We start from the raw sequence: 24,550 nt of genomic DNA on the forward strand, positions 1-24,550 counted from the left end.
AGTGAGAAGGGAATGTTCTACCCAAGAGATCAGTCCCATTCTCACAGGGTTCGCCTGAACTGGTCCAGTCAGTATTTTTAAGGAACACCATTTGAAGCGAGGAATACAGTAATGAAACATTCAGCAAATGGAAATACAGTGATTAATTTAAGAAAAACAACTATTGACTACCTAGAGCAACTAAAAATAAATTACACAAAATCTAAAGTGATGATTTTTGGAAAGCATCCCCCCAAATTTAGCTGGACTATAGGCAAAAAATAAAATAGAACAAGTCCAGATCTTCAAGTACTTAGGAGTGTATTTTGATGAGAAAAACTGCTGGAAATCCCAGATACAGAGCACGAAAATATCAGTTCAGAAATCTAGCCATGCTCTGGTCAAATACATCTTTTCAAAGGATGTAAAATACTCCACCTCACTGTCAACATTTTGAGAACAAAAATTGGTAACTCTACACTCCATCATTGGGAGAAAATCTTCAAATTAAACAACTATAAGCTGTGACTGTGTGCAAGAATAAATGATTAGTCAGATTTCTTTATATTTTTGTACTGAGCAGGAACCAGTTTCGTAGCATATTTGATATGTGAATATGATACACCCTCTTACAGGATTCTTTTATTGGTTCTGCAAATTCCCTTTTTGCTTGAAAACTTCTAATCTTGCTCTGGCCAGATCCTTTCTTTACAGTAAGAGAAACCCACATTGTTACTAAAAGGAGAACGCTTCTTTCTACACCCCTCATACTTGGTTTTTTCTCCACTAACAATGCCTAGACTCTTCTGAACAGATGCAAGTCCAGCATGTGGTATGAAGATAGACCTGGAGAAAAAAACAGGCATGTCAAGGAGGTGTGCTGCTGATCCCCTAAGTACTAAAAACAAACAAACAAACAAACAAAAAACAGAATGTTCTCGGACTCGTCCATGAAACATTTGTGGCCTCATTTGTTTTCAGATATATCTGTCCCTCTCAAAAGAGCTTCTCTTTAAACCGACCTGGCACTCTTCGCATATAGCGAAATGCATCTGCCATGCTGGCTGGATATAATGAGAGCAGTAGTTCAACATGTTTGGAGGTTAGCCAGTTGGGGAAGGATTCCCTGGACATTCCACCAGTGATGATCGTCTTCTCTTATCCATGAGGTTCCCCCCTCTCAAGCTTGCACTGCTGTTGTGGCTTTGTAGCTGTTGGGTTTGCTTCCCTACAGGTGCCCCAACATTCCTGTCAGATTTCTGTTGTACCTCAGCTCAACCTCAGCTTTCTCTTCTTCTGCAGAGGAGAGCGAATCTTTCCCAGAAGCTTAAAAAAAATCTTCAGACACACATACTTACTCCCCTAAAGTGTTAATCTTTAAAACAAGAAATGGATTTCTTCCTGTGGTTAAATTATAACAACTTGCTGAAGCAGGTGACAAATCATAGGATGAGAAAATGAAAAATTTACAATAAATATCAATTAGTATTTAACCCATAGGAATCTGAGGAATGTGCTGTTTTCAGCAAACAGTCTCCCAAAGTACTTTGGCCCAATCACAGTTTCTACACTGTTAGAACAGCAGTCTTACACAGCGTTGCATCCAACCTAGTTGTACTTGTGTCCCATTGCAATCAGTGGGACAACTTAGCCAAGATACGAGTACAGCATTGTTAGGGCATGTCCACCCTGACAGAGTAGCTTGCTATTTGGATCGCTTTTAGTGCTGTTTTGTTTACCAAATCTACACATGTTTTGACTTAAAGGAACTCACCTCGGCCCACTCCTTTTTAGAGCGGTCCCACTCCTTTTTGGCACAGCACTAGGGCTACAGGGTTTTTTGTGTGTGTGTCATTTGGGGCATTCCTAACTAGCCAGTTCTGTAGCCCATTTAGATGGCAGGTCTGTACCAAAACAGAGCCATGGATGGTGTAATCTGAGGTGACAACCCTATGACATATTTGATGGGTGTGGCATTGAAAGAGATGACTGAGAGCCCCCTCCTTTATTTTCATCTATTCTATTATTTTAAATTAAAAAAAAAATTTTCCTATTGATGCTGCACTATTCTAGATAAATAAGATATATTGGCAGTACAGTAGGACCCCTCTATTTGTGGGGGATCAATTACAAGCCTCCCCGTAGATACTGAAAACTGCACGAACGCTTTATCTAACACAGACTGCTGGACCCACAACCCCTGTACCTCTATTTTTTTGTCTTGATGGTGCCTCTGTGAGTAAGAGCTGAGTTGTTTTCCTTCCTTCATCAATGTGCTGTAGATAACCCCCCTCCTTTCTTGTTCTCATTCTCTCTCTCTCTCTCTCTCAATGTTTCTATGGGTTTTTTTTCCTTCTAAGACAATTAAGAATGCATTTTCTTGCTTGCCCAGGAATGTTGAGGAAGGGGTTGGCTGGAAGGCAAGAAGGGTGGGAGGTTGGAAAACTCTCCCAGGTGGCATTTTGGCTTAGGCTAGTGTCCCTCCTCTCACTTTGCCTGCCAACCCAGCTCTGTTTTACGGCAACACTGCTCTGGAAGGTAGAGGAAGCTGTCTCAAGCTAGTGGGAAACTAGGCAAAATGGCATCAGCTTACTTGTATTGCATAGCGTCTGGTTTCCTCTAGTAGCTCGTTTTGATCATTACATCTTGACAATCTGTATTTCTAGGTATTTTCATGTAATATTTTTAATATTTTCAGACCCTGAATAATTGAAACTGCTTATATTGATCCTGCGGATATGGGGGTTCTACTCTATTATGTAAGAGGGACGTGGTGGCGCTGCGGGCTAAACCGCAGAAGCCTGTGCTGCAGGTCAGAAGACCAAGCAGTTGTAAGATCGAATCCACGCAATGGAGTGAGCACCCGTCGCTTGTCCCAGCTCCCACCAACCTAGCGGTTCGAAAGCATGCAAATGCAAGTACAGTAGATAAATAGGGACCACCTCGGTGGGAAGGTAACAGCGTTCCGTGTCTAAGTCGCACTGGCCATGTGACCATGGAAGTTTGTCTTCAGACAAAAACGCTGGCTCTATGGCTTGGAAACAGGGATGAGCACCGCCCCCTAGAGTCGAACACGACTGGACAAAAATTGTCAAGGGGAACCTTTACCTTTACTGTATTATGTGTTAGGTAGATGGATTTCTGCTTTGCTTTGTTAGTACATATAAAGCTGTCATGGTTCTAAAAAAAACGATTCAAGACAATGCAGTCCATTACAACTAAACTTAACATTTAAAGCTTCAGCCTACTACATTTATCAAAAACTTTTCTATAGAAGAATAACATTGAAAAATTCTTAACAGTCTAAGAGTACTCTTTCTTCCTACCGAGAAAACGGTTGTGTATAAATAATATAAATAAATAAAATAAACAAGCATTAAAAATTTGAACAGTAATTTTGCAAAATATCTCATAATTCAAACATCAGAATGATTCCATAGTGGAATCATCACTTCCCATCCCCATCAATTACTCTTCTCCCTTACTTTCAAGTAACACATGTAGGAGTCATTCCATGAAATACGTTGTGCCTCTTTGTCCTAAGTCATTGGCATAGCAGCACAGCTGCCATGCGTTCCTTTCCCCCACTTCTCTCACTGGCACCTCTGCTCACGAGCTGGGATGCATTACTCCATCCCTTCCCATCGCACAATCGCAGGAGCCCAGACTTCCCTTCTCTGACTTCTCCAGCAGCTGGCCACTCAGATGAGGAGGCGGGGCAGAGATTCCTGCAGCACTGCCTTTGAGTGGCCAGCTGCTGGGCTCCTGCCTGAACTGGAGATCTCACAACTGGGAGGGACAGAGCAGAGTGCACTGACTGGTGAGTGGGGGTGCCATGAGGGGGGTGGGGGAAAGGAATGTGCCCCTGCTGTGCCAATGACTTAGGACGAAGAGGCACACAGTACTTTGTGTCCATCTCTATTTTAAACAATTGGCACAATAAACTTTTGGTGTAAGTCCACCTCCACACCTTTCAATTAAGTAATTCACAGTATTAAGTTTCTTCTTCATCACAAATAAACCTTCCCACATTATCTGGAGCTTGGGGCTAACATTTACACTCCTACATAGAAATCACGGTTCCTTGCTTGTGCATCATTGTTTGTGTTGTGCATCTTCCAGGGTCTGTCTAGCCACTTCTTGGATATATTTTCGCTTCTGCTGTAGCTGATTCACAAACTGAGCCATGGCAATGGGATTTTTAGCTATCTTTCCCCTCCTTTTAATTAATAAAAAAAGAAGAAAGAAAAAAGAGGAAAGTCTCCACAGTCCGCTGAATGACAACTATGGGAAAGAGTAGGGAAGAGAGCAGGAAGTAGAGCATCATTCATTGAAAGGGGTACAGGGCTATCCAAAGATCTGTCTGGATCCTTCCCAGGGATTGCTCAAGTGAGAGATATATTGATAAGAATGTTATAAGTATTAACGAAATTGCCCTTATTTCCCTTGTCTAGACATGCCCTCAGTTTGTATCTAACCCATGTTCTACCCCATGCACTGAAATTTTTGGAAACTTCACATAGTAATCAGGAAGGTAAAGGTAAAGGTAAAGGTTCCCCTTGACAATTTTTGTCCAGTCGTGTCCGACTCTAGGGGGCGGCGCTCATCCCGCTCTTCAAGCCATAGAGCCAGCGTTTTTGTCCGAAGACAATCTTTCCGTGGTCACATGGCCAGTGTGATTTAGACACGGAACGCTGTTTACCTTCCCACCGAGGTGGTCCCTATTTATCTACTCGCATTTGCATGCTTTCGAACCGCTAGGTTGGCGGGAGCTGGGACAAGCGACGGGTGCTCATTCCGTTGCGTGGATTCGATCTTACGACTGCCGGATCTTCTGACCCTGCAGCACAGGCTTCTGCGATTTAGCCCACAGCGCCACCACATCCCCTAGTAATCAGGAACTTTTGTATAAAACTGATGCTTTCTTCCAAAGCGATAGCATCCATATGTATGGACACATACAATAATTATCAATGAAGTATCTATATGTATGGATGTACATAACAGTTATAATTGAAATATGATCAATAATTAATGCCTACCTTTAAGTTTTGGCCTCATAAAAATATGAAAATATTTAGGTATGTATAGAGAAGATAAAGCCACAAATAAAATTTTCAGAAGAACTATTATAACACTGGAAAAAACAATTTTCTTCATGAGCGCACATCATTCCTTCTGACAAAGCTGTATCATTTGGATTTAGAAAATTAGAAAAGAAGTAAATCCTTTCTTGTGATTCTTTCTTTCTTTTCCAGCATACATAGACATGTGCCATAAGACAGATACAGCAGAAATCCAATGCTTGCTATTATTCCCAGTGTGGTATACTGGTTTACCCAGTATGGTGTGGTGGATAGAGTAAGACTCAGGAGACCTGGATTCAAATCTCTGCTCAGCCATTGAAACTGGAAAACCCACCCCTTAAATATCTCACTTATTTTGAAAGCCGTACTAGGTTTGTGAGGGTTCCATCTTGATAGGACATAACAAACTGCAGATATATTGTAAATCTGTCTGTTTCACAGCCATCTTTCCCTCCTTGAGTAGTCAGCTGAAGACTCCCTGAATTGACACAGAGAGTACAGGAGGAGATTCTAGAGCATATGCTCGGTTAATGTAGAGCTGTTACCCATGATTTTTGACCCTCCTGGAATGCAAACATTACAAAGCATCCCATGTTCTCTTCTTCCAGTTCTTAAAAAATAAAAATCTATGAAAGTAAAATACATACGTTTTATAGGTTTTTACTTCCTGAAGTTCTGTGCACCAAGGAAGTGCTGCTTAGCTTTCTTGTAAATGAACTATGTAAGCTGACATTGCACATTTCTGGGCAAAAACTACCTAATGCCTCTAACAAAAGGGAGCAGGGTGTCCTTCCATTAAATCTGTTCAGTTCATAGGAAAGACAGTTTGTCTCTCTATATAGACCCCACAGATTTTATTGCGATTTTCTCAAGGTGCCCACAATATAGGTACTGTATGGGGTATCCTGTGACCTCTACAGTTTTGTGCATTTTGCTGGTGTAACAGCTACAAGAAAGGAAAACTTGTTGGGCTGAAACATCAGTCTTAAAAAACTTGGTGTTTTTTTTTTTGAGGGGGCGGTTCACAGCCCCCAAAATCCTCCAGTCAGCATTGCCAGTAGCCAGGTTGAGAGGGACATTCTGGAAGGCATCAGCCAAAAAATAATAATAACTTTCCCACATTCTGCTCCAGAACTGTGGCATTATGTCCCCTTACAGAAATAGATGTGACAAGAGAGTATCTTAGCTAAGGCTAGAGTTCAAATGTTCCAATTTGTAACACGATTTTAATAGGTAAACTACATCCACTCTATATTAATATGTAATCTCCACCCTGTACCTATCCCCTCCTTTACTTATTTGTTTTAGCGCTTGGGCACTGTAAAAAACTACCTATAGCACACTTACGGGAGAGGCTAAACAGGCAGTTTTACCCCTTTGTAAAAAGCAGTTAACTGAGTGAGTTGGTAAAGCACTGTTAAAGCAAGGCACTGCATAGTTACTGTGCTCGTATAGTAATCAGGCAGTACTTGGCAAGATTACAAGCTCTCCAGAAAATGGAAGGTTGTTCTCCCCTCCCCACCATCCTGGTCACTCCCGGCTGATATCCCTTTACTTCTAGGTTAGACTTTTCCACTACAGTGTTGGAGATGCTGGTCTACAGGTGACCTCCATGGTGCAACACCAAAGTATTTGTAGAAACAGGTTGGGGTGCTTCAAGGAAATATCTATTTTGAAATAAATTTCTACAGTTTGCTAAATATGTCAAATTGTCTCTGTAGATTAAACTGAGAGAGAGAAACTACTGAGATTGCTCTTGAATGTCAGGGTCATTCTTCAAGTGCAACTCTAAACAAGCAGCAGCTATATAACTGTGTTATGTTTTTGTGATTGGGTTCTTCTTCTGTCATGGGCAATCCCCAAGTATGCACGGGAAAAAGAGTCGGAGGCTGATTTAAAACTTTTACAGTGTCTCTTTTATTCTTTAACACATCTAACTCAACAGCTTCAAAAGGATCTATCAAACTCAACTCAGGTAGAATCTTGTAACTGCGGACCTTCGTATCAGGAGTTACTAGCACTCCTCACATTGAGGCTGGTCCAAAGCGTTCCCAGTCTGTCATTGGTCTCAAAGGTGTGCTCCGCATTGCGCAGATCGTGCCACAGCAGAGGTGTCTCACCCAATCCCCCTCGCACAGCTGCTGGAGTAAAGAGGGACTGGGATGAATTACCTTTCCCCCCCCCCATGCTGGTTGCGCAGATACACAACCACTGTCCATTCCACAGGTTCAAGGTTCTTTCTCCCAGCTCTGATGCCCGTCGGATCAGGTAGCAAGCCTCCTCCTGTCTGGAGGTTCGTAAACTCTTTCATTAACCCTAATACATCCTCCTGCTCCCACTCCTTCTCTGTTTGTACTGCCTGATCCCTCCTCTCCAGCCTTATTTCCTGGGTTACTTTGAAAACACGTGGGCTTTCCCCCTCTTTTAACACCTCCTCCCAAACAATCAAATCCAGCTCCTCCCCCTTGTCGTCAGCCAAACAGACTTCTAACGCCTCCTTCCCCACTCCCTTCTCCTGTTCTATTTCCACTAACACCCCCTCTATGCAGTCGTGGTCTTCCTCAATGATGGGTGTGTCATGGGGTGCCTCGCTCACAGTTTTTAAGACGTAGCTCCCAATCTTGGGTCCCTAAATATTGTGGGACTATCCTGCTTCCAGCCTGGCTCTTCCCAGTTGAGGAGGGGTGAACAAAGCAAGGTAATTACTAGTAAAGTCAAGCAGAGACAGCAAACAGATTAGGAGGAAGAAATCCTGAAACTGGGCTAGAGAACAAAGTGAAGTCAAACAACTGAGTTTTGCCAGCGAGTCAGGCAAAGTAGGTGGCAGATATCTAAAACCAGAATCTAGCAACAGATCTGGAAATGAAGCCAGTCAAATAGAAAACTGCAGCCATGCATGAACATCCAAAGAGCCATGTCAAACACAGTTTAAGATTAGGCAGTAGCAGATCAACTCCTACAAGGAGTATCAGCACAGCTAATGTGGTCTAGCAAGATACTTTTCCTGCAGTTCCTCTTGCCTGAGACTCAACTTTTTGAATAAGAGCTGCCAGAATGCCATGCAGTGTACAACTACAGTCTGTTGGGGGCTTCTAGTCTCACAAGAAGACCCATATATATGCTGTTCGTTCTCACAAGAAGTCTTCTGCTACAACTGGGCAATTTTTTCAAGGAATGGCCATTATGGGCTGCCTCTTTAGGCACTGATGCCCTCAGTGTCTTGGCTTAGCTCTGTTGGCTCTGCTGCAGAGGTCCCTTCAAGATGAGGAGAGAGGGTGGACTCACAGTGGCCCATCTGAAGTGTCCATGGTCTTTCTGAGTCTTGAGCTAAGGCAATTCCCGAGGGTCACTATTTTCTGCGGGCTGGATTGGATATCACACCCCAGTTTTTCAAACAAAGAAGCACAGGCCATGCGCACAAATCTATCAATTTGGCCTTTCTTTGAAATGGGCATGCCTCTGCTTGGCCAGCAGGGAGAGGGGATGACACAGTAAACCATATGGGAATTGGGTGACAATTTAGTAAACTCACTAAGTGTGATGGACAGTACCTAGGGAATTGCTGCAACTAAACCGGAGGTCTGAGAAGCTTGATCACTCTGTATCGGCACAAGCCCTTGAAACCCTGCAATACAAACCCCTATATAAGAAACTGAATAATAAAGAAATAGAACTAGATGAGACTATTTGTACATCCAAAATTAATCAAGGAGATAAGATTGCATTTCAAAGAAATTCACCTTTGAATCGGAAGGTGACCCAGTATAGTGGTTTCCCACCTAGAAAGAAACTGGGTGAATTTATGGGTGAAAAGAAAGGCGTAAACATTGAGCCTTGTGGCGCAGTGGTTAAATCGCTGTACTGCAGCTAAAACTGTGCTCACGACCTGGGGTTCAAATCCCAGGTTGCCGGCTCAAGGTTGACTCAGCCTTCTATCCTTCCGAGGTCAGTAAAATGAGTACCCAGCTCGCTTGGGGGGGGCAATATGTAGCCTGCATAATTAAATTGTAAACCGCCCAGAGAGTGCTTGAAGCGCCATGGGGCAGTATATAAGCAGCACGCTTTGCACACTTTTGCTTTAAATAAAGAAAAATCCAGAGATGTACAGGAGGTGGAGGAGAGGAAATTGTTCCTAGCTGAGAGAGTGAAGCCCCGTGTTAAAAAGAAAATAAGTTTTACTGCTAAAAGGTGAGCAGGGAAAGTCCAACCTACTTCAGAGAGCCGACCAAAGAAGCAGCGGATGAAGGAGTCTGAGACCAACGGATGTAACCCTGAATACCAGCAATCGTGGAATCAACTGACAGAGGAGGAGATGACCGGTCCAGTATACAGCGCACCTACCTGACAAGGATCACCTTCTACACAGAGATGTTCAGCGTCGGGCAGAGCCAAGCAGATGACTAATCTTCGTCTGGTGACAGGACTCTACGAAAAACTGCAGGTGAGAAAACGGCATCCATCTATTAATGAACGGGAGTGCATGGACATTGATTGATCGTTGCAGAGACTGTTGAGGACACTGCTGTGGTTAATGACTATCAAAACAAACAATAATAAATTGATGAGGTGGGCACTACTGTTACAAGATTTTGACTTTGGAATCAAAAGGGACTCAAAACGTAGTGGCCAATGACTTGACAAGAAGATTGAAGAATGAAAAAGAAAGAACTACTGTATTTTTCGCACCATAAGACGCACTTTTTCCCCACAAAACAGGGGGGTGGAAAGTCTGTGCGTCTTATGGAGCGAAGAAAACAGATTATATTTTCCTGTTTTCTTTCTCCTAAAAATTGGTGCGTCTTATGGAAAGGTGCGTCTTATGGAGCGAAAAATACGGTATATTAAAATGTAACTTTAATGGTATGAAAACTGTTCAAATTAAATGTTATAAAAGTGTAGTAACATGAGAAATGATTTAAAATGTAAGTTGCATAGAAATAAATGGTAAGTAAAGTTGGTTTGCATTGTATGAAAAAAATTATTTTATATATGATGATACTGTAAATGTAATTTAAATATAAAGTAAGAACATTAAAATAATTTAAAACGTGTCATAGAATAAGTATATATTGCAAATTGTAAACTGGAAAATGGTTGTAAAGAAAAGATCACTAAGTAATTGCATTCGTTGTTCATAAGGGTAACCTACTATGAGTGTTACCCCATGACACAAACTTTGCAAGGGGGGAGGTATGTGACAGACAGCTCACACATCACTCCTGTCCATCAGGTTAGAGCTCTGATGTGGGAGCCTATGACAGGACAGGAGGGGCGGAACCAAGGGAACTAAAGGGGGAAAAAAGACAGAGCCGTTAGGGCAGTTAGAGAGTTAGAAGAAGAGAGAGATATATAGAGAGAGACTGAAAGAGTTATGAAGAATAGTTAGGGAAGGAGCAAAAACAAGAACTTGGAGAGTTTGTGTGGTTAAGATTGGAGTTAAAAGAGCTAAGAAATAAATAAATACAGTGGTGCCCCGCATAGCGACGATAATCCGTTCTAGATAAATCGTTGCTATCCGGAAACGTCGCTATACGGGGCAAAAAAAACCCATAGGAACGCATTAAACCCTGTTTAATGCGTTCCTATGGGAGGAAAACTCACCGCTATGGGGAAATCCTCCATCCGGCTGCCATTTTCGCTGCCTCGGTAAGCGAGGAAAACGTGCGAAAACGCTGCGGGCGGCCATTTTTTCTTCCGGCAGCCATTTTGGAACCGCAGATCAGCTGTTTCAAAACATCGCAATGCGAAGATCGGTAAGCGAAACGCTTACCGATCATCACAGTGCGATGTTTTCCCTATTTAAACATCGCAATGCGATCGCTTTTGTGATTGCAAAATCCGCATCACTATGCAGATTCGTCGTTAAATGGGGCGCTCGTTATGCAAGGCACCACTGTAGTTGAATATAGTAATACCATGATTAAAGTGAATCTACATAAGCAAACATAAATGTAATCAAAGCAACGTTTATTGAATGAATAATAAAAGACCATCCATGATTTTCTTTATATGATTTACCTACAAACCCATAAATCAACATTGTTATATTTGACAACACTGATCTAATAGTCATATTTGGTACAGAGAGGAACATATCCTCTGGTGGCAATGAAAAAGGGTGAAAAGTACCCGAAAGGGAACCTGGGTGTGTAGAAAAACAAACAGGGGAACTGGGGGTGCATGACATAAAGTTTAATCAACTGGGTTCAGATTAAAGTCAAAGTAGTATTACCAGTCTTGCTCCACTGATGTTGAGAGACCATGTGTCTTCATGTTGGTGTCTTCTTGGTACCAGGGGTGGCAGCTGTTTCTTGGTTGTAATTCCATTGAAATAAAAGAACTGTGTGGTCAATACAAAATACAGTTTATTTTGGCTTTGTTGCTCTAACCTATCTCTGTTTGTTTCCAATGCAAACTTTATTTTTGTTTCTACTGCTGGGAATCCAGACCTCTGTGTCCTCAAACAGTATGTAATCTCTTCTCTTGCCTCCATATTCTGATTTCAGAGCTACCTGGTCATAGTAATTTACTGTATTTTTCTGTGTATAAGACGCCCCCATGTATAGGATGCCCCCCACTTTTCTAATCCAAAATTAAGAAATCTAAGTGGGGCTTAGCAAGTGTAGGAAGAAAAGGGATCATAGCGCTGCAGGATCGCTTTGATCCCTGCTTTCCCCTCCAGTTGTTTTTGTTCTCTCTTCAGCTTACTTCCATGTATAAGATGACCCTCAATTTTTAGTCTAAAGATTTTAGACAAAAGTATAGTCTTATAAATGGAAAAATACGGTAATTGATTTCCAGAACTTGGACCACAAGGCCCAGAATCTATCAGTCTGCAAGGCCGTGCTGATTTGGGGATATTGTGAATTGCAATCATGATGGTTGGGGGATTCTGGGAATTAAAGTCCAAAAGTAATTTTTTCCAAGCTCTGGATTATTATTTTTAGCATAGCAGCTGGAAAAAAAATGTCATAGGGAGCTGAGTAGAGATCGGTGACATGGATGCTATTTTCATGTCAGATACTTGGCAGACTACTTGGATCAAATTAATCAGGTTTCAGGCTGGCACCTGTATGGGGTATGTCTGAGCACCAAACCCCTTGGTAGCCTCCATGGTCTTATAAGTAACAGCTGCACTATCATTTTTGTGACAGTGACTGATAATTAAGGAAACAACATGCAATGAATGTGGATGACCTGGGGAACTTGGGGCTGAATAGGCTTCCGGGAATTTACAAACATTTTTGCTGACCTCAGAATGGAGACAGAAGGTCCATGGCTAGAACTGAACTGACATGACTCAAGCAGTTTTATATGGGCTTTGGAAAAGGGTAGAACATCAGACAGAATTTGTCTGGCACCTGGAACCTAAGGGACAGTTTGGAAAGAATATATACAATTACAAAGTATCTATGTAGCTATGGACTAACATTTCAGCTGGAAATTCTGTTTGATTTCCTTCAAGAGGGAAAGGAAATCAGTCTAGATGGTGCTAAACAGGGTGACTTGAGGTGTGGTGTGATTGATCCTTGCTTGTGGATGCACGGAACACCCCAAATGACATACCATACCTCAAAGCACCCTGTTTAGCATGATCTAAACTGGTCCAGCCGGGACAATTGGACTATCTATTTGTACCCTAAGATAAGTCTACATCAGGGCCCCAGGGCAAGAGCAGAGCCCTGCTCGCTAGCAATTGTCTGATGCCCCCTCAACATGTGTAATGTATGGAGAGGGCTAGGATGTCTGGAAGCTTTCCATCTCATCTTAGTCAAGAAATATTCTTATTTAAGAACTAGCGCTGGAGGAAACAATGCCTTCAGGTCTTGAAATTAAAAACAAAACAAGAGCTCAGCAGTGCAATAGAATTGGAAAATACTGTCAAAAGAAGACAGTGGTTGTGTAATAACTTGATGGGATTACTAAACCTTTACAAACAAGGTGGGCTCTCAAGTCAAAACATGGGAAGTCTGGCTCCCCCAAATGCAGCAGCAGCAACAGTTTTACACTATTTTTCCCCATATATATATTGAACATTGATGAAAACACACACACACATTGCAATGTGTGGTGCTCACAGGCCGCACTTATCTAATCTGTCAGAGTCTCTGAGACTAGGAACTAGTCTGGTTCTCTAGTGGGTCTCAGTGTTTGACCCTCCAGCTATTTGGGACTTCAACTCTCAGAATCTCTGGATCATTAGCCACCCTGGCTAGGGCTTGGGAAACTGACATCTGAATCATCTGAAGGGCCAAAGAGGAACCTGGGGCTGTGTGCTTAAGCCTGAAAGTCCTGAGGGAAGAGAGTTGTGTGACATCGGCCTCTGGACTGGCAGGTTCTGCTGGAATTACAGGACCCTTTGCCTCTTGACTTTACCTGGTCAACCAGTGACATTTCAAGCTGACTTCATGCCACCAGAGGAGGGGAAGGGCTTTGTTGTTGTTGTTGGAGATCAGACACTCTAGTCTGGGACTTGGGGAGCAGCTGCCTTCTTGCCATCTTTTGGGAAGTCCCCGTGTGCAGCATGCAGTAAGACCTTGTTGTAATTTTCCTTCACCAACCATCCTGTTTCATTTTGTTTCTGTTTCTCTCTGTTTTAACACTGATTTTTGTGTTCTCAGCAGCTCCTCTTTGCTTAGTCCTTCTTCCCTTCCTTCAATAGCCATATGTATGTGGGAAGGATTCTTTCATGAGGCCAGCTGACATGTCTGTGCTCAGGATAGTTCCTCTTTGTGCTGCTGATTGTTCCTTGTCGGTTCAGATGCTTTCAGTGTGCTCCTGCCAGTTTCTGCTCTCATCTTTTTGTAATTGTTAACTTGAAAGGAATGCAAAAACTCTGGTTTTGAGGCTAGTAGAACTTTAACTTCTGTTAGATGGTGCAATATGGAGATGGAGGGAGGGATATTTCCTTACTGCCAAAGGGGTTGCTGTGTATGCATTCATTCACCTTGTCAATGATTGGAATGTGTGTGAGGGTAGATTTGTTTCGGGACTACAACTCCCAGAATCCTCCAAATACTCTGTCAATGCTGGCTGGGAGATTTTGAAAGATGTGGCCCGAAATGTATTTCTCTCCTCTCCCCCCCCCAAACCCAATAACAACTCCGTGTTGTTGTTTTTTATGACAGCCCTAAACACCTTTCCCTTCTTCCCTCAGTGTACCGTGCTTTGTACTGCCCGTTTTAAAAATGCAGCGGTCATTGAGATGTCTTGGTGTTATTCTAAAGATTTATTTGGAAATCGAATACTATTCTTTACTAACTGTTCCTTGTCAGTTTTTTCCAGTAAAACACGCCTAGGCTTGTGTACAGATTAGAAGTTAACAATAAGGAAAAAGGTTATCATGATTTACGTTTCACAATTACATATGAATAAATCTAACTGATGTATTAAAGCCCCCACCTTTTTCCCTACAGCTGAGTAAGTGTGGGGGACACTGGGATTAAATCTCAAATTGGGAGCCACTGCTGCATTTGTGTTACCTGCATGCTGTGTGTAGGTGCTTTGTTACCATTATATTCTGTTCTCAATAGTGTTTGCATGGAGGGTGGGACAGAAGGTTGTTTAGTGTCTTGTAAAACATTTACCAAAAGCAGTCAGCCATAGATTTGAAGGGCATTCCATTGCCAAGCTGCCTGTGGGAGGGGAAAGAGAGGGAAAGACAGAGAAGGTACGTGAAAGAGTGAACGCCAGGTACTTGCCAGGTACATTTTAATATTTTTTTGAACTTTCTTTTTTATCAAGAGGCTTCAGAGTGAGGAATATATTTTCCGTAACTAGAAATGAAAATGAAACCAGTCAGAAACACTTCTCTTAATTGAGAAAAATATACAATTTTCTTGCAAAATGTGACTTGCAGAAGTGATCCAACAGTTTGTGTGTGGCTTTGTGTGTATGTTTCATAGTGTCTTGAAATACTGGGTGACTCAAAACCAGCCAGGTGCTCATGAGTTTAGGTCTTGCAAATCACTGAATTGGAGATTTTTATGTTGCAACATGGACGTGGTTTGTGCCTGAATTCTATGCAAACATGTGTTAAATGTTAATTCTGTTGTAAAATGGAAGCATTGAAAAATAAGCAAACCGTTCAAGGTGGTTTTCTGTTTTGATGTGCTCTAAATAAAGTAATATTGTGGCTAATATTTTTAAGAGAAGATTTAAAAATGGAGTGCTTCACTAGGGTTTAGAAGCTGCACAATAATGTAAGTAGAGGCAGAATATGAGGCAAAATTAATTATTTGTAACTATTGCCATTGCTTGCTTTGTTGGTAACCATACTATCCCTATATGAGCAGAATATGCATGCTGTATAAGCTAAAAGTACAAGAAAACATGTTCTTTCTTTGCGGTGTTTCTGTTATCTGGCAAAAAAACACCTTTCGATTATTTAAAAGCAAGTGATACTTCAAATAATAGAACCAAAAGAACTTCTTGCATCCAAGTGCTGTCCAGTCTAATTAGAATTGGTAGCAGGTAGCAGTCCTTAAATTGCAGCTGTGAAGAAAAAATCATTAGTGTGAATATGGAATCCTAATCTGTGATCATGTCTTCAGTATTCCTGATTCAGGGTCATGCTTGTTTCCCTCAGAACTGTATCTTAAAGGCAGAAGGTCCACACGATTGTGCAGTGTGGGGGTAACCTTATGTCTGAAGGCGTTTGAAGCAGTTTTACCCAAAAAAAGAGACTTCTCCAGATTTTCAGGTTTTGCAAACATGCTTGTCGTCAGTACTTTAGCATATCGTATTTGCTACATGGCAAATGTTTCAGACTTTACTTGTCTTGGTTTGTGTCCGTTTGTACATTTTGCAATACATAGGAGTCAGTATGCTCCAATAGTTCTTGCAGTCTTTCAGGTTTTTCTGACTTTGTTCTTTTGGGCAACTTAAAATACAAAGAGAGGGGACAATATTATCTGTTGTCATGTTACGGCATGCGTGCCTTAAAGTTGGACACCATAACATTTAGACCAAGAGATTAAAAAGGAAGAGGCACAGAGCTATCTTATGAATGTTCATTTGAGGGTAGAGTTGAGCTGTGTTCCATTAGGCTTGTTTCCTAATATTTATGCTTAGGATGATGACATGAAGCTATAATGCTGTTTACACAACATTTACAGTAAGCCTCATTTTCTTCTGAGTAGATACAAGTTCTCTATATGTACTGTAGGAAACTACTTTAGAATGATTGCATGCCTAGGATTTCTTGCACTTTTTCTTAAAGATCCATGTATGGAGACATGAAACAAAAGCAGAAGAGGGGTGGGGGTAGAATCTAATCTTACCAGTAATTACAAAAGCAGGCCTCCATATAGTTCTGTCTAGCTAGTATTAGCTAACTGCTGTTGCATTTAGTGTTGAGTTTTGTTAGCATTAGCACCCAGGAGATCTCAGTGAAAATTTCCACTAAATCCACAAATCTCATGTATTAACATTGATCTAATCACATCCTTGTAGGCTGACATATTGGCCCCAGACACCCACCTTTACAGGTTTGTGTTCTGAGGGTGGGTGTCTGGAGTCAATATGTACACTGTCCTGCTCTTTGGACAAAGGGTAAGATAAACCTGGTTTTAGTTCTAGTAGAAGTAGTAAAAATAAATAGTCTGATCATGATGGTCACTTTCCAGATTTAAGTGAGCAGAAAATCTTACCAGCATAGTAACAAGGAACTTGACCACTTGGGAAAGTATTGCTATGGTACAAGGGTTGATCTCTATGAAGAAAATCCACCTTTTGTTTGCCACAATGGAAACATTCCCAGAAACAACACAGTCGTGCTTTACTATGTTGATGGGCCTTTCCACTCAAGGGAAGTTCAATAAGATACTGGCTTTTAAATGGAAGGTATTTCACTGAGAAGGAGGCACGTGCGAATTTCACTCTCATTTGCTCCCAAATTGGCATGTACCTTCAAATCAAATGAATATGTTTGAATACGTATGATAAAACATATTAGCTGGATTTCTTTGTTCAAAAAGGCACCTGCACTTCAATTCATTTGACTTTTGAATGGCTGTGCAACTTTGTAGAATAACAGAAGAATGTGTATAAAATTTTGCTTAGCATTCAAGGTCTGGCTGAGCATCAACACAGTATGAAAATAGACACAGGATGTATTTTGCTATACTGTATATCAGAATTCTATAGAATAGTTACTACAGTGAAACAACACATTTTTTTTGTTGAAACAGCAAAACCAGAATGAAATCTCTCTAGACATGTAGAAGTACAGTATCTTTTTGGAAGGGCGACTGAGCTGGAAAATGGACAAAAGAACTTACTTATACTTTGTATGGGGAATATTAATGTATATGTTTTTGCTGCTCTCAACAGCCATAATAGCTAAGGATACAAGCGGCATGAATTTTATTCCACATTAGTCATCTGCATCTGCATCCTTGTTTACTAAGTTCCAGTCAGTTACACCTGTGCAAATACTCTAAAGGTACTGAGTTAGCATACATGCCTCAAAGAACAACTGAGCAGCAGAAATTTCTGCTGGAATGATAACTTTGAAATTGCAACAGTGTTGAGTCCAATATAATCATTAAAAATGATTTATGGAAATAGTTTTAATGCTGAATAGTTGTATATACAAACACGAACTTTTGAGCAAATGTAAGTAGTGAATAAGGAACCCTGGGTCCATCCTTGTTCATACTTGCTCTGGGTTAATTCATTTGGACAAGTGGGGGAGGAAGGAAGTGCCATGTGAAGCTTTGAGGAGTACACAAGTCAGCAGCAAGCTTTGGAAAAAAAACTGATTATCTCAGATGAGAACAGGACAGGCTTGAGAAATTTGTGTGCAGAATCATTGGACTATAGAACTGAAAGGGATCACATGCTTCATGAAGTCCAGCATCTTGCTAAAGGAAGAAATCAGCAGCTGAAGTATCCCTAGCAGGTTGCCATCTAAACTTTGTTTTAAAAACTTGCAGTGAAGGAGAGTCCACTGCCCTGCAAGACAGTCCATTCCATTGTCAAACAGCTCTGGAGCTACAGGAAAAACAAGCTTGCTCTGTGTTCTGCATGACAACCATCTTCTGCAAATACTTGAGGATGGCTGTTACTATCACCTCTCAGTCTTCTCTTCTCCAGGCTAAACACTTAACTGGTCCTTATAGGACTTGGGTTCCATACCTTTTACAATTCTGTTCACTCTCCTCTAGACACATTCCAGCTTGCTGATCTCCTTCCTAACTGCATTTCCAAGAACTTGGCATGATATTCTAGGTGAAGTCTGAAAGGAAGAGAATAGAGTGGTACTATTACCTCCCTTGACCTCATTGCTGTACTTCTGTTGATCCAGCTCAATGCTGTATTGGCTTTTTCTGCTGGAACATCGTACTGTTGACTCACTTTTAGATTTGTGGTCTACTAAGACTCCTAGATCCTTTACTATTGCTAGATCAGCGGCCACCTACCTTATACATGTGCAACCGGTGTGTGTTTTGGGTGTGTTTACATTTTTCCCCATTAAAACTCATTTTGTTGGTTTCGGCCCAATTCTCCAGTCATGATTTTGTCTTCTCAAGAATTTCCTACCCCTCCCAGTTTGATGCTAAGCACCTCCTCTACACATTCATCTAAATTGTTTGTAAAGATGATAAACAACAAACATTGACCCCTGACAAAACGCTTGGGGCACCTCTCTTGTCACTTCTCTCCAGGCTGATAAGAGAGACCCTTGGCGAGCACTCTTCTGGCATGCCATTGGTTTAACTAGATAAAGGTGGTGCCACTTCAGGCCCCATGACACAATCTCCCCCACCTTGCTTTTTATTTGAACAATAATTACATAAATTAGCTTCATGGAACATCTAGTCATTCAGATAACTGGCCTTTTACTACTAAATCTCAGGATATGCCAAATTCAACTGGACTGAGTGACAATCTGAATTGCTGCTTCACTGTCAGACATTAAAGTGGCTCAGGCAGTATTTTAGGAGATTAACTTGGGTGTTCAGATAATTGTGTTGTATTAGGTGGTACAAGTTACTTTTAATTTTTTAATTTATGCTCAGGTATTCTGAGTAGGTAAAACTAAAAAAAAATTCAAATGAAACTGTGGTGTTCTCCCTTATTATGTTAAATAGTCATGCATTATTTATGTTGTAGGCTAATATTGGTGAGAGGTGGCGCTGAGAGAGAGGTAAAAAGGTGGAGCCTGAGAGTGAACAGTCAGAGAGTCAAAGGGTGGAAGAGAGTGTGGAGTCAAGGTGAGAGATGAGAGTGGAGTGAGAGACAGAGTGATATTTGGGAGATCTGGGGTGTGAATAGTCAGAAGAGTGTATAATAACTGTAAGATCAAATAGAAGATTGTTATTGTTGATTTAGAAACCTGAAGAAGATAGGTATGAATTATTATCAAAACATCTGTAATCAATAAACCTGTTTTATTTAAAAGAATGGACCTTCATCTTTCTTTAGAAAAGTATGTTGATTTAGTGATCAACTGGTGGCAGTGTGTGAAGAGGAGTTTAGTTTGCCTTCATATGCTCAGTGTTTGGAAGATAACCAGGGGTAACTAGGGGCAAATGCTACAGAAACTAAAAAACAAAACAAAAAAAACTAAAACTAAAAAACTAATAAAACTTAAAAAAATCAAATGAGATTAAATGATAAAGATGTATTAAAACACAATTAAAACTATATGAATTTAAGAAATATTAATTTTAAAAAGAAATAGTAAACAAGTCTCATAGAGTACAACTGCCCTCCAAGTGTGCCAAAGGTATAAAAAAGTATTAAAAGTATTCTTCAGCTGTGTACACAGTGATGTCACAGGCAATTTCAGAGTAAAGTATCTCAGAGTTTATCCAGAGCTTTGTTCCCCCTTTCCGATGTTTAGTACTGCTTGGTGTCAAATCAGCATGTAACTTACTGGGTTTTCGCCTAACTCGTTCTTAATTTGACTTTCTTATCTTTAGGAAAATAACCATTACCTTATAGAATGGACTGAAAATATTTCAAAAAGCTTGAAGAAACCCTTTAAAAATGATTGTGTGTGTATGTGTGTGTTAGATTTATTTTGTTTTGTTTCGTATGTGTGTTCATGTGTGTGTAGTGGATAGCTTCTGATCTGAACCCTCCTCAGTGGGAGTTCATTCCACTCCTAATCTCCTTTTGAAATTGGCTCCCTTTCACACTAACTCTGAAAAACATTGAAGAAACCCTTTCAAAATCACCTTCTGTGTTGGATTTTAGTTCTTGTTTGTTAGTGGATTCGAGGTAACATTGGATATTTTCTACCTAAGAGCTCTTGCTACTTTAATTCCACCCCTGTACAAAGCCAAAAAGAAAAAACAACCCTCCCCTCAAAAAAAAAAAGCCTTGGGAGGGGCTTTAAAAACAACAGAAATTTGGGTTTTGTTGCTCTTTGTCACTGTTGGTACCAGGTTGAGGCTTGTAATGTCTGTATGTTTTGGGGTGGGTGGGAGAAGCACATACAGTGGAATAAATTCTCTGTCTTGATAAGCCCTCAGTCGACTTGTTGTCTATGACAGACAAATGGTGTCTGTTTCCCAGTTCACACAGATCAGCTGCCCTGCTTTTTCCAAGACCAGTAGGGCAATTGTTTCATGAATAAGCTTTAAAACAGGATGTTGGAAGCCTTTCTAAGTATTACAGTTAACGCTTCCTGGTTCCTTGTTGTTCTCAGTAGAAGAGGAAGTCCCAGCAACATCTCATGCGGCAACCTCACAGATTCTCACAGCAAAATATATTGGTCAGCAGTGGGAATAGCGGGACTGTTTTCTCCCTTATTCCTAAAACATTTTGATAATTTTAAAGCCATCCATAACAGAGAAAAAGAACAGTATTTGTGTGGATGGTACATAGTATATAGTATGACATCTGCACTGCCAAACTATAATTTGCTCCAAAGCAGAGTTATCAGATGTGGGAAGGAAATTTACAGATGTTTTGGTTAATTATGGCTGGTGAAAATATCAGCATAAGGCATTGCAGCATACAGAACATTTCACAGTTCTGAACATAGTTGAGAACTGGGAACATTTCATCTGCTCTGGGCCTTTGTTGATTAAGGCTGATTCAAAAGTGTTCTAATTCTTCTCGTCACTATTAGTAGTGGTATCTCAAGTAAAGCATATAAATGCTGACATTGCACAATTTTTCTCAATACTGTACATGTGTCAAGGACAGTGGACATTCTAGAGAATTGTTCCACTTCCTGGAAAAAAAGACATTTTAAAAATGCAGGCAGTGTTTTTATCTCATGCAATTTAATGAGATATATAAACAGTGGTGGAAAACAGAAATGGTGTGTTATAGACACAGCATATCTACTATTTTGTGATCCTGTCAAAGTAGCTGTTTTTAATGTTGCTGGTCTGCTGCTTGTCAAGCTCTTCAGATGGAATATATTTCTGGTTATTGAGGCCTAACCCCCTCATAATGTATTAGGAAAGAATTAAAAATATTAAGCCAGTGCTTATTTCAGCATATTGTCCTTGGTAGTTCATTCAATCTTAAATCAGTTCTACCAATTCAAGCAGATTTAATTTTTTTAAGGTGATGATTCATAGCTCATTTCATCTAATCTAAGTTTTAAATAGATTTGCTTGTATGGAAATTTCTGAACTTATATGAGAATCAGAAACCTATTTTCTTCTTAAGTGAAGAACCCCTGAGACCCGCTGGAGGCTTTTCAGGCAGCATAACTGAAGAGTTTTTCCTGTGCAATGTGGTGCTTTATGTGGTTTCCCCAACCTGTTGCCTCTAAATGTTCTGGGCAATGGCCACCAATACTGACAATCCTGGCAGGGATTCATAGGAGTTGTAGTCCAAAACATTTTGAGAACACTAAATTGAGGAAAGTGTGTCATGTGAAGACAACATTCGATCGTATGGATTCTCCCTGGTAAAGAGTGTGTCTGGAAAGAGATAGTAGCCATTATTACTATCCTATTGGAGGCTTATGAGTATGTAAGTGAAATCACACAACTGATTAACAAGGTGCTAGTTGCATTCTTAGTCACATCTTGAGCACACCATCAGAAACACAACTGCCATTGGGTTAATTCATGATAATTTGCTGCTGTGATATATACAATTCCACTTATAAAATAAGATTATGACCACTGTTTCCAAGCCTGCCTGGCACTTGAGATGAGTCTGGCTCCATGAACCAACATAGTATTGTGAACTGTTTCCATTTCAGGTGGACAGGATGTGAACCTACAGTGACTCCTCAATTAGGGACCTGAACATTTTCAAACAGGGATTTATTATCCCATTCTTCTCAAAAGAGGGGATGACAGGTAGACCAGCCTCCTTGCCGTAGTAGGGAAGGCAGGTTAGGTTATATAATTCCAAGTTTATATAGGAGTTACACTGGTTGAACAATGGAAAAAGCTTGTTCTTCAAGCTGAGCTCTGGCTTGCTTTAAAATGTACAAATCCTTAGATTTTCAACCTGTTCATTAGGCGTTCATTTGGAGAGATGCCAGTCATCTTGATCAAGCATTGGGACACTACAATGAACCCCTGCCTCATTACGGGTCAACAGAACTGCATCAAGCTTTTAATTGCTGAGACTATAAGCTATGAGCACATTCCTCTCTATTATTGGCAGCAAGTAAGGGGTAATTGCAGCTTTCCTGGAAAGTCTCAATGCAGCTGGCCACAGGTTGAATTCATACACAGAAGAGTACAAGGTCTCTGTTGCATAGCAGGTGGACCTTCAAGAAGGTACGTCCAGTCACAAAACAAAAATACTGGATGTAGTTCTGGAGAGGGATGTGGGAAGCCACAAGGGCAACATGCACCTAAGCCTTATTGGAATACTGTATGGTGATCTTGATCAGCCTATAGGAATTAAGTGAAATGGGTCAGGATATGTGGGTTAGAAAGTAAAGCGCTGTGGCCTCCATGGAAGTCCTGGAGATACCATGTTGCTATAAAATCTGCTTTGTATCTCTTGATCTTGGAGCTTAATCTGCACAATAACACAACAGGTCTGGTATACCAAAATGCAGGTAACTTTATACTAAAAATCTTCCTCTTAAGATCATTGGGAAATCATCTCTCTTTGACACAAACTCTTTGATGGGAAACAGTGTGTCCAGAAACACTGTAGCTTTGCTCTGCTCTTTGCTTTGCTAAGGGGCATTAGGGTTATTTTTGACAGATGTACATCTTTTCTTTTGACAGGAAGGTCTCACTGCCCTCTTAAGACCATCAGGGCATTGCTATTTCTGACACCAACTCTTCAAAAAAGCAAATGTGGGGACATCCTGATTAAAAACAACATGACCTCCCGAAAACTAATAAAATTACTACTATCATGTATAATATATAATTGCAAAGGATTTATTCATGTTGCAAAAAAAAAATGAAATTAAAATGCACCATTGTGGTATTCTAAAACATTGGACCTTCTTGTTATAAAGTGCCTGTCTAGCTTGGCACAAAATTATACATGCTCCAAAACTGGGGGTGAAGGATGGGACAAAAGGCAGCAACAGTTGATATCCTGGTGATATAACATCCCATTACTTGGGATGTTATATCACCAAGTAATGGTGATATACCTACAAGGAATATCACACCTACAAGGAAATGCTGCCTCATGGGACACACTGACAAACAGCACAGAACAACATGGATCAATATGGTACTAGGGTCAATGCAAATCAGAGTAGCTTGGAACAACAAAAATCACCTTGCAAAACATTTGTCCTGCTTTAATACATGTTGATGCCAGTTTAGCATGTTTTAGTTTGTCATAATGACTGCTGGATAGCTCAGTATTTATTTATTTATTTATTTGATTTTTTACTCCGCCCCTCTAGACCATGTCTACTCGGGGCGGCTAGTAGTTAGGTATCTGGCTCTGGAGCCAGAGGTTGAGAGTTCATTTCCCCACTGCACCTTCTGGATGATCCATAGGTTCCCTTCCAGCTATGTATATATTTTGGTTAACATCTGATATTTGACACTGTGTCACTCAGTTCTGGGATTTCCTATGCCATTCACTTTTATAGATGGTTTCTTATTTCTAGATCAGTTTGTGGTGTGACTGTGTCAATTTTCTGAGTAGCTTTGAACCCTTCTAGTTCTTCCTTTAGCCACTCCCCTTGATCAGTAGTGTTGCTAAACCAGTTTATGAGGTGGGTCTGGGGAACCTGCTAGAATGTGTAGATACTGAGAGCTAATTTAACATTAGCCTACAGGGAGCAGGGATATCCAGGAACTTGAGGTATTTTGGAAAATGTTGAAGAACAACAACGTTAATTCTGTTGCTTGGCCAGGCCCTGAATATCTAGACAGTTCTGGAGATAAGATCTAGTGCAGCTCACATTTCAAGGAAGATATATCAAGCCAGTAATGAGGTTATTCCAAGTCACTTTGCTGCCTGAGGCAAAGTACAAGATGGCAACCCATCAGCATTCTCTATACTGACAGGGGAGTGACAGTTGACCTTTGACTTTAATATATAGATGCCTTGTGATAAGAGCAGAG

The 24,550-nt window shown here is 40.8% G+C and overlaps 1 protein-coding gene and 1 long non-coding RNA gene across 8 annotated transcripts in view; one reads left to right on the forward strand and one right to left on the reverse strand.

Annotated features, from left to right (window-relative positions):
- The window catches only part of RBM47 (RNA binding motif protein 47), an 83,121-nt gene that overhangs the window by 24,778 nt on the left and 33,793 nt on the right, over positions 1-24,550 (forward strand). For 3 of the 7 annotated variants that reach the window (XM_020786242.3, XM_073001175.2, XM_073001176.2), the window contains exon 1: positions 14,645-14,770. The exons of 2 other annotated variants lie outside the window; for them this stretch is intronic. The gene's annotated coding sequence lies outside the window, so the exon portion shown is untranslated. Of the gene's footprint in view, positions 1-14,644; positions 14,771-24,550 lie in introns of those variants that run through there. 2 more of the 7 variants (XM_020786244.3, XM_020786245.3) reach the window with 2 other exon arrangements.
- On the reverse strand, positions 643-1,127 carry LOC144589415 (uncharacterized). Its single transcript, XR_013545504.1, has 2 exons — positions 1,002-1,127; positions 643-825 (listed from the first exon to the last, which is right to left on the reverse strand). It is a non-coding gene; the product is annotated as an uncharacterized LOC144589415 (long non-coding RNA).

The sequence above is a fragment of the Pogona vitticeps genome, chromosome 5, assembly GCF_051106095.1.
Source record: "Pogona vitticeps strain Pit_001003342236 chromosome 5, PviZW2.1, whole genome shotgun sequence".
Taxonomy (NCBI): Eukaryota; Metazoa; Chordata; class Lepidosauria; order Squamata; family Agamidae; genus Pogona; species Pogona vitticeps.